We start from the raw sequence: 9868 nt of genomic DNA, 5'->3' as shown, positions 1-9868 counted from the left end.
ACATTCTTCAATGGTAAAAATGTTTTCATCTGTAAATAGTATTTTTCGGTGGCCATTTTGTGCGTACCGCTTCAATAGCACGCGACTTCTCTCTAGCCTCATAGTCTTAATCGTCCATTAAGCAAATTACCTTTTTGTCTGCGGTAAGCGTGTAGTCCAAAGTCTTCATTGATAACTTTTTTTAGGGAGCTTCTCTTCACAGACATCTGTATTGCCAACAACTTTTGCTTCCGGACGGGGTTTCCTGTAATTCTTGCCTTCACTGCCTTTATTAGAGCTGGGGTCCGAACGGTGCGTGGTCTTCCAGACCTCTTGCAGTCATCGAAGCTCTGAGTACTATTGTATCTATTAATTGTGGGATACACAAATTGTTTGTTGATTTTTAGGTTTTCAAGCAACGTCATAATCATGTTTGGCGGGTGCCCACATTTGTGCAACGCAATTACTGCGATACGATTCTCTTTTAGGCCCCAATTCATTATAGGTACGACGACATAAGCGTTATGTGAGGTATATAATTATAGCTTACAAATCCACCACATTATGTCATTTTTTATTTTTTCGGTAGCATTTTTTAACTGAAATAAAGAGGTTGCAAATCGATTAACAGAACTTAGTAACCAACTAGGTAATAGTAACTTAAAAATATATTTTTATCAAACTTGCTATGAAATGATGACATGACTTACGTCAAATTAGGTCCGGAAATACTACATATCAGCGGTGGCAGCATGGTTCCATTTTTATCACTTGTCGCTATGCCCGTCACTTTCGCGCTTACATACTTGCTAGAACATGACAGGCATGGTGACAAATGATAAAGAGCCGACCATATTAGCCTCACAGGTGCGATGAGTGAAGATGATATGTAAAGGAATTTCATACTGCCTTACACACCTAGGACTGTAAAGCAACCTTCTTTTGTTTTTTAACGTCAAATTGTGACACAACGTCTTGGCATCCAACCATCAACTAGCTTCAGTTAGCTTGGTACGGTGATCTGTACCCCTAGTGTAAATAAATTCGATTTCCAAACGTGACGTACGCGTTTGCGTTTAGTCTCATTTTGTATTGGATTTCGAAAGAGCGCGCCAAGCGGGACGTTTTGGAACCTCAAAATCCTATACAAAATGAGACTTAACGCAAACGCGTTCGTCACGTTATGATGTCGATCAAAGTTACACTAGGGGTACTGTTGTGCATATTTGTTGCTAAGCAACGGCGGTGGCGCATCGCGCATCGCGCGGGCGCGCGGACTTACACGCGTAAGGTTGTACACCGCTGGTAGAGTGGCGAGCCGAGTAGGTCGCCAAAAAACAAATTTACTACAATTTTTTGTTTTAAATGCAATTTTGAGAAAAGCACTCTACATATCTCGGCGAGAAATGGGGTTGCCGGCCGCGTATCTCTATCCGTATATATCTATTTGGCCTGCAACCCTACGTTTCCCGGCCTCTATAGTAATGTACTATTATTCTATGTAGCATATGGTAAGAATCACAGTGTTAAATTTACTATTCCTCGGTTTTTGTGTGCTTTATAAATAAATAAAATATGTGAAGTATATATGCTATTGGTTTAGTAGTAACACGCATGTGACATCTAAAAATAGGCCTTTAAAAAGACACCCACTTGAAATAAGATTTATAGAGGTTACCAGTAGGTAACAGTGAGGTTCTATTCAGCTAAAGAGCTCATTAGGTGTACCTATCGTTAGTATGCGAGCATGTGCTCAGTATGATAGATGCACATAACATAACTACAGATTCTGCGCCTCAGGGTAATCGCCGAGTCGAGTTAACGAACTCTAGATACAAATCGAATATCGGTGACTGGCATGGTAGAAATGTTGTATGGTTTTATGGGTGGCGTCTCAGTACTGTCAATTTTTCATTATGTTTGGTCTATGGAAGGTAGAGGCAAGGAACAGAATCTCCATATACCAAAAAGTGTCCGACAAAAAACCATAAATAGGAGGCGCTACAATACCTAGAATACTTGAGAAAAAAATCTAATCATAGACAGTGCACTTCACTCCGTCAATAAAGCCTAGGTTCTTAGCTACTCTGGAGATATTTGGAACTATTATTTATAGCTGACAGCTGCACACTTTTGCAACAGTTCTGCTTAAGGAGATTCTGTTCCTTGCCTCTACCTTCCATAGTTTGGTCGTATTTTGATACATCATCGGGTAATTACATTACGCTTTGCACTTGTATTAAAGATAGGCTTTAATCTTCTTAAAACATTGCTTTCAATATTTATCTGCTTTGGGCATTAATGACATCTGCAAGTCACATGTTAATGTGCATGGTTGTTGGTAACTGAATTCTTTTTCATGCGTGCGTGTTTAACCGTAGAAGTTTTTTCGGAAAATTTGGAAATACCATTTATTTATTTATTTAAAACTTTATTGCACAAAAGACAAACTTAATGTACAAAAGGCGAACTTACTGCCATGAGGCATTCTCTACCAGTCAACCTTAGGGCAAAGCAGAAAAGATTGTAGGCGGCGCGTTTAAAACTAAAAGAAATTGTTATTGAAAGAATTAGAGTCCTAATACACATAAATTAATTATAAACTACTTAAATACATAAAGACACATACATACATTACATAAATAAATAAATATATATATACATAATATACATAACCGATTCGTGAGACTGATACTTAATTGATCTTTAAACTGCCAGCAAATAAATCACGCAAAGATTTTTTGAAAGCAAACTTGTTGGGAGCTTTTCTAATGTTAGGGGGAAGACCGTTCCAGAGACGTGCTGCCTGAATGGCGTAAGAGTTAGACATGAAGCTTGTTCTATGAGTGGGGATAGAAAGAGAGAGATTGCCAGTAGAGCGAAATTGACGGTCACGAGAAGCACCATAAAAGTGAAAGAAGTACTTAAGGTATTCAGGGGAGTGTGGATCATTGAGAATGGAATAGAGAGTGCAGAGCATACGAATATTACGCCGTTGACGAATAACCATTCTTAATATGAAAGGACCCTTACCGCACTACGAAGTCTAGCTAGACATGCAGTGTGTAATTCAGTACCCCTAGTGTAACTTTGATCGACATCATAACGTGACGAACGCGTTTGCGTTAAGTCTCATTTTGTATAGGATTTTGAGTTTCCAAAACGTCCCGCTTGGCGCGCTCTTTCGAAATCCAATACAAAATGAGACTAAACGCAAACGCGTACGTCACGTTTGGAAATCGAATTTATTTACACTAGGGGTACTGATACCTAATGCCATCGCATGCCGTATTGTAAACTACATAAGTACATATCTGGTTACCTATGAATATATTATTATTGAATTTCAACGGTATAACGATCTTCCTAGGTAGGTACATTCCGATTGCTAAGTGAAGGCTTAGCAAGAAGATGAAAATAAATCTGCCAATAATCAGTATTCATTGCTTTTGGATGAATTTACGTTTAGGTAGATTCATGTTCTATATCCTTACCAAGAGTTTAACACGGAAATATATTCGCTAGCGACTGCGCAAACTAACTCACAATGCATCTCCCTCGTACTGACATTGGTGCAAGCGAGATGCACTGCGATTGAGTTGACGCTGTCGCTACCATTTAAGGCCTCGTAAAACTCATTATGAGTAGTTTAGGAACATTTTCTGAAACGACACCGTTGCTAAAATAAACTAGAAAGTAACTTGAATTTGACTTTATTATAATTCCAGAATTCAACCTAATCGCAGAACTCATCCTGCTTTCTCAAGCCCCAAACCCATTGTTTTAGTTATTTTAATGATATGACCTCCTGGCAAACGAGCAGACGAATCATAAACTGAACACTGAGTCTTGGTATATGACATTTATTTCAGTTTATAATTTATATACCTAGTAGTGATTCTACTTGAAATAAAAACAAATTAAAATATTTTGATAGATAGATAGATAGATAAACCATTTATTCGCTTGCCACAATACACACAACTATACAAAAAATAATACAAACAATAGCAACACCAAAATAAAAATTAAATGAAGAGCAAAAAGCATCAATAAAAGGTAATGTGTGCTGTGTGCGTTGCAGCAAAAAAAAAGGTTTCTGGCTCAGTAATACGCTCCACTCTTTCGGGTGAAGCACTGATAATTCTGCTAGAACCCAGATCACGAACGATTCACGATGTAACAAAAAAAAAAAAACATATATATACATAAAAAAACAAATATACATAAATAATATTTTCTAAAAATAATTTAATTTGTTCTAATACTTCTAAAAGCAGACGAATAACACATTCACGATACGAATAAACTGGTTGGAAGCGGCCACCTAACGGAATTGGCGTTCAGTGGCAATTAAAACTTCCCAGATCCAACTTTAACAGTCGCATCGCGACGCCTCGCCGCTCGCAAGTTAAAGGTGTTTCAGGAGGTATGTTATGACATTCTTTAAATTCCTACAGAGTTTCATCTTAATGGCTGAAGTCTATGTATTACTGACGGTTAAGATCGGAGGTTTTCCATTTATATGTTTGCCGTTTAATTATTATGTTTAAGTTGAATAATCATAATTCTAATATAATACTCGTATATGTAATTATTATACGTTTGCCTGGCTCATTCATACCCTCTCAAGTGTAAGTGGACGTTAGTGTGACTTACTAAATCTAATATTAGTGCGTTACGGCATTTGTTTAGCCCCTCATCATGCAGTATTCAGCGTATCCTTCCGCTATGATAAGATCATATTAACAAGAGTGGAAACTATCATATTAACAACCGGCCAACGATATTTTTTTAGTCTACTTTAGTGTCCCACTGCTGGGCTAAGGCCTCACCTCGTTTTCTCCATTCGACCATGTCATTGGCATTTTGCCATTATTTTGGATAGAATGCCTCCAAGTTATCCCGCCATCTTCTTCTCGGTCTGCCTAACGAAAAAGTGAATATTTTCTGCTTTATTATTTATTCAATAAGTAGGTACAATATTTTTTTAAACATACTTATTTAAAGTAAGTATCGGTTTTGAAAGACGTTTTCATAATCAAGGGATTAATTAAATTTAAACTGTCGTGAGTTGGTCGTGAGTCTCACTGTGTGAGGATGAGGTGTTTAATCGTCGCAAGTGTTAGGTGACCCAACCACCGTCCACCCCGCCACCACCGCCGAGCCACGGCTCGTTGTAGACGGGTTACCCTTACACCACCCCCAACTGGTTTTCATATCGGGCGCCCAACGTGCTGTGTGCTGCGCGACTAGTAACCACTGTTCATGCAAGCCAAGCTCTCCGAAACAGAAATAAATAAATATTATAGGACATTCATACACAGATTGAGTAAGTCCTACAGTAAGCGCAAGAAGGCTTGTGTTGTGGGCACTCAGACAACGATATATATAATATACAAATACATCAATACATAGAAAACACCCAAGACTCAGGAACAAATATTTGTGCTCATCACACAAACAAATGCCCTTACCGAGATTAGAACCCAGGACCATCGGCTTCATAAGCAGGGTCACTCACTACCCACTAGGCCAAACCAGTCGTCAAACATGTCGCGCGAGTGACCAAAAATACGTGAGGTAAACCGTATACGTAATTTTTTTATTCAATATCTAGAGATTTCTATATTGCTATATTATGCATGTACTTGCACAAATCACACACAACACAGCTTGTATGTATACAAGTACCTATAGCTTATCGGAATTTACTCAAAGACTACGAAAAATACATCGTTATGATACTCCGCCACGGCAAACTGCAATCTAGCCAGCGCCATACCTATTGATATTTTGTGAAACTTGAAAAAGCGCAGCTAAAGCCGTTCAAATTCAGACGGCGGCTTTGCTGTTTTGAAAGCGAGTGTTTGCTGAATGTAAACATTTTTACATCCGTTCACTGCACACTTCAAGTATTTTATCACAAAGAAAACCTTGTTTTGACAAACATGCACTTAATGTTATAGTCTCTTATTTAACATACATGCTTTTTCATTCTGTGTTCAATATCAGTGTATGTGTTAGGTGAATCAACATTCATTAAAAGACGTATATATTTGTTTCATGCTGTTGAATTAATACCTCAGGTAAAGGTTAGGTAAATCTTAGCCTTGTAGTTTTTAGTGACAAGACTGAAAAATGCAAGAAGTTTAAAAAAGACAACTAGCGGTTCTAGCTAGGTGTCATTGTTGTAGACACCTTTATTTTATAAAGGTGTCTACAATGCCTGTCAATTTCCAAACGTCCCGTATATTATGTACCAACAATCTACGTTCTCAAACCATACATTCCCGAAATTCATTAGATTGATTAGGGTCGTGGTTTAAAATTGAATCGGGGCATGCAGGCGTCACGGCATATTCGCAGCGCACCATCAGTCAGGCCCGACGTGCCGGTTACTCCCTCAAATCCTTGTAAGCCGCCACCGAACGCTGTCTCGTAAGACGTAGCAGTGACAGATTACTCGTCAGTGTCGCGGGCTGTGATACAGGCTGGCGTGTATTACTAGTATTACGATGTTTTTGTAACGAGATTAGTATTGAGTTAGCCTGAGCATAAAAAAAATAATTGTTGTCTTTTTGGTTTTACGTAACCCGTTAAGAAAAATAATAGAAAGTTTCTGATGCTCCTTGCATTTCGTTTTTTTTTGTCGAAATAGCTGAACATATAGTTTACTAAATCGGTGGAACTTATGCATACACACGTCGATACTAATTATACAGTTCGGAAGTTACTCGTATACAGTTGGATTGAACTACTGAAGTTCTGATAATTTGATTCACAGATCGTTTTTAATCGGGTCGGCTTTGCTTCATAAACTATACTGATTTTAGAGTATTATACGATTTTCATATTTGGTATATCCGTGATCAGATGGGTAGAATTTTTCTTGAAAACAATACAAATATGTTTTACAAAGATATCTAGGTAAAAATGTACAAAACTCTAGTTGCAGAAAATGGCTAGAACACCGGAGCAAGTTACTTCTATGCTGGGTTGTCATATTCTTTGCAGCTGAATGTACGTGGGCATAGTAACTTTAATAAAATGTATGTTAGGCATTAACTACTTAAAGAGAAGGGAGACAAATAAAAATAAAAGTTCCAAAGTTTAAGAGCTTCATATCAGTTAAAACTACTTTTATTATTTATTTATTTATACATTAAATTAATGTATGACAAAATAATTTGGGGCTAGGACAGTCACCATATTTTGAGAAACAGAATCTTATTATCCGAACATTGCGGAAGGTAGACATTTATTTCGTCGGTCTCCGAGCCAACTAACTATATACGGGATATTTCAGATAAGAAACCCTTTTCGGTCCACCTGCCTTCATGTCCGGTGAACGTCCGAAGCGCTAAAGCAGGTCCAGATAATATACTATAATCTTACCACTGGCATTATGTGTTCTTTTTTCACTTAATATTTTTCCTGCTAAAGGTCCCCGGAGGCGATTACATAAACAGGATTCAACCACGACCTTAATGCGGCTAATAAAGTTTTACGAGGGACCCTCGGCAAAAACGTAAACGCTTCAAGGCGACAATGCTTTTATCTTTTCTGTTTTACTGATTGTTTTGGTCTCCAAGAATTAGGGCTCGTAGTTGCGTAATTACGTTGTTCTGCGTCGAGGCAACGTTGTATCGATAGGCCAGGGGCCGACGCGTGCCCTGGAACGGAACGTTACAAGGACTTGAAATCGTTTAAAATTCCGGAGCGTTCGGGTTTTCTTTTGGAAATCACTTCTTAGCTTCGCCGCGTGGCTGACGTTGATGTATGGTATTTCTCTCTCGAGGGTTAATGCAATCGATTTTGTTTTGCGGATTTTTTACTCTGAGTGTGTAACGGTAAATAAATTTTTATTTACTAAAACCGTGCGATTGATGATGCTAATTTAGTACAGACGACAGGAATATTTATTTCATCGTAGGTTGGTACATAAAGGTTAGTTATGGGCTTCATTTTAGATCCAATAATCCTTATTTTTTTGGGGATAACTGTGCAGTCAGTACCATACCAACAGGTACGAAGACGTGATCCCTACTGTCACTACTAATAATAAAAATAGTTAGTATAGCGTAGTTAAAGTTTTATGACGGAAAATATCATTTTACACAGACGAAGGCGCGGGCAAAAACTAGCATGAATATATTTTATTATCAGTCAGTCAGAGGAGGGTTATTATACTTTTTTACCTACATCCTGTCGTCTCATTCATTTAAATTAAGTATGCTACGCTTCGTCGGTGGGATATATTTTCATAAGATGCCAGGGTTCAAATAAATGACCAGTATTATATAATATACCACTCATAAAAGAACGGATTCTTTAGAATTTGTTGCTCATCCTCGTAAACATTACATAGGTTCATCTGATCTCTTTAAATTCTGCCGGTAGTTTTAGATTCTAGTCACAGAATTTGCCAGTAGTAGGCAATTATGGCCAACAGGAGTCGAGGAATTAATGCGATAAATCAACGTCAGGACATGTTTACGAGCTAACAGAGTTAATTCCTGTGTGACATGACGGTTATATTCATGAATAATCGTTGGTTGTTTATAACTATCATAGATCATGCTTATTCAAATAAGATTGCCAGAGTTAACCAAAGTCCAATGAAAAATGGTTTCAAAGTAACAATGTGGACATTATCATAAAATATAAATGTCCGTAACGATATTTCCGATTATTTTATTTCTGTATGTGGAATGATAAAATATAAGCACGAACAAGAGCCTTGATTGTAAAGGCCAACAGTCCTCACATGCATTTGCTGCGCGGTTTCAACTGTCTTTATTATATTATATATAGGTAATATATAACGTACGTGTACAATAACGCAACGCAGGATATGTGACATCAGACATATAATTTAATACATAACATCAACATTTGCATACGAGTACATAAAGGTCTTTACATATACGCAAGGCTCCGTGCTTCTAAATATAAAATTACCTACTTTATAACATTATGTGTAAACGACATCAAGAACAACCGAGGTAATATACCTAAAAGTGAATTAAAATAAAAAAAATAGGCTTGTTTATTTCTTAACTGAGTGTCCTTATGGTATATTCAAGATTTACTTCTACTTTTGTTAAACATATTATATCAAACTAGGTATACAAGTATCATATGTCGTGACAAAGAGTCATCCAAAAACCCTGTACTAATTTAACCGTGTACTAAAAGTAAAAAAGCATTCCAGCCTTATGAAAACCAATGACAATACAATCACATTGTGGTATCAAAGCTAATGGGAATACTGTATGCAGCCATTCGGCGTTTCCGTTCTGTCATAATTATCATACAGTCTGAAGTTTTATCAGATATTTCACAAAGTTCCAGGGTGATATATGACTGTTCGCAATTACGACTTTGCCTCGGGTAGGTATAATCGGCTGGAAATAAGCGCCGTTTTGAGGTGCTAATAATAATATTTCAAATTTTGTGTTAGCGTTAAGGATGAGGAATTGGTTATATCTCATACATATTTGAAATATGATTTAAGCTTTTATCTTTTTTAGGCAGCTAACGAAGGTTGCTTGGAAGTGACTTGTGTAAGTTTATTTTTATACCTATCTACCTACCGACTATTATTTACAGTGCTTGTTTTCAGTAACTGATTAGAGTCGTGTTAAGTAGTGGGTTCCAGAACAATAATGTGAATTTATTATATTTTTATTAAAACTGTTCTGTGTTTTGGATTACATACATTTGGTTACCTACCTACTCTAATGCAGTTCAGGCGTGGCTTAAAGATATTTATTTAATTGTGCTTTATAGTTATGCCGATAGCTATTTATTTTTAAATATCTTAGGTACTGAGTAGGTTTTAGGAAATTTGTGGCGATAGTTTTAAGTCACATTTTACCCTTTA

At 37.1% G+C, this 9868-nt stretch overlaps 1 long non-coding RNA gene across 1 annotated transcript; it reads right to left on the bottom strand.

The window, feature by feature from the left end:
- Nucleotides 1-22: 22 nt before the first annotated feature.
- LOC133534235 (uncharacterized) lies at nucleotides 23-975 on the bottom strand. Its single transcript, XR_009801999.1, has 2 exons — nucleotides 916-975; nucleotides 23-277 (listed from the first exon to the last, which is right to left on the bottom strand). It is a non-coding gene; the product is annotated as an uncharacterized LOC133534235 (long non-coding RNA).
- Nucleotides 976-9868: the final 8893 nt, after the last annotated feature.

Source organism: Cydia pomonella, unplaced genomic scaffold (assembly GCF_033807575.1).
Source record: "Cydia pomonella isolate Wapato2018A unplaced genomic scaffold, ilCydPomo1 PGA_scaffold_74, whole genome shotgun sequence".
Taxonomy (NCBI): Eukaryota; Metazoa; Arthropoda; class Insecta; order Lepidoptera; family Tortricidae; genus Cydia; species Cydia pomonella.
This window is presented reverse-complemented; position numbering and strand designations above follow the sequence as displayed.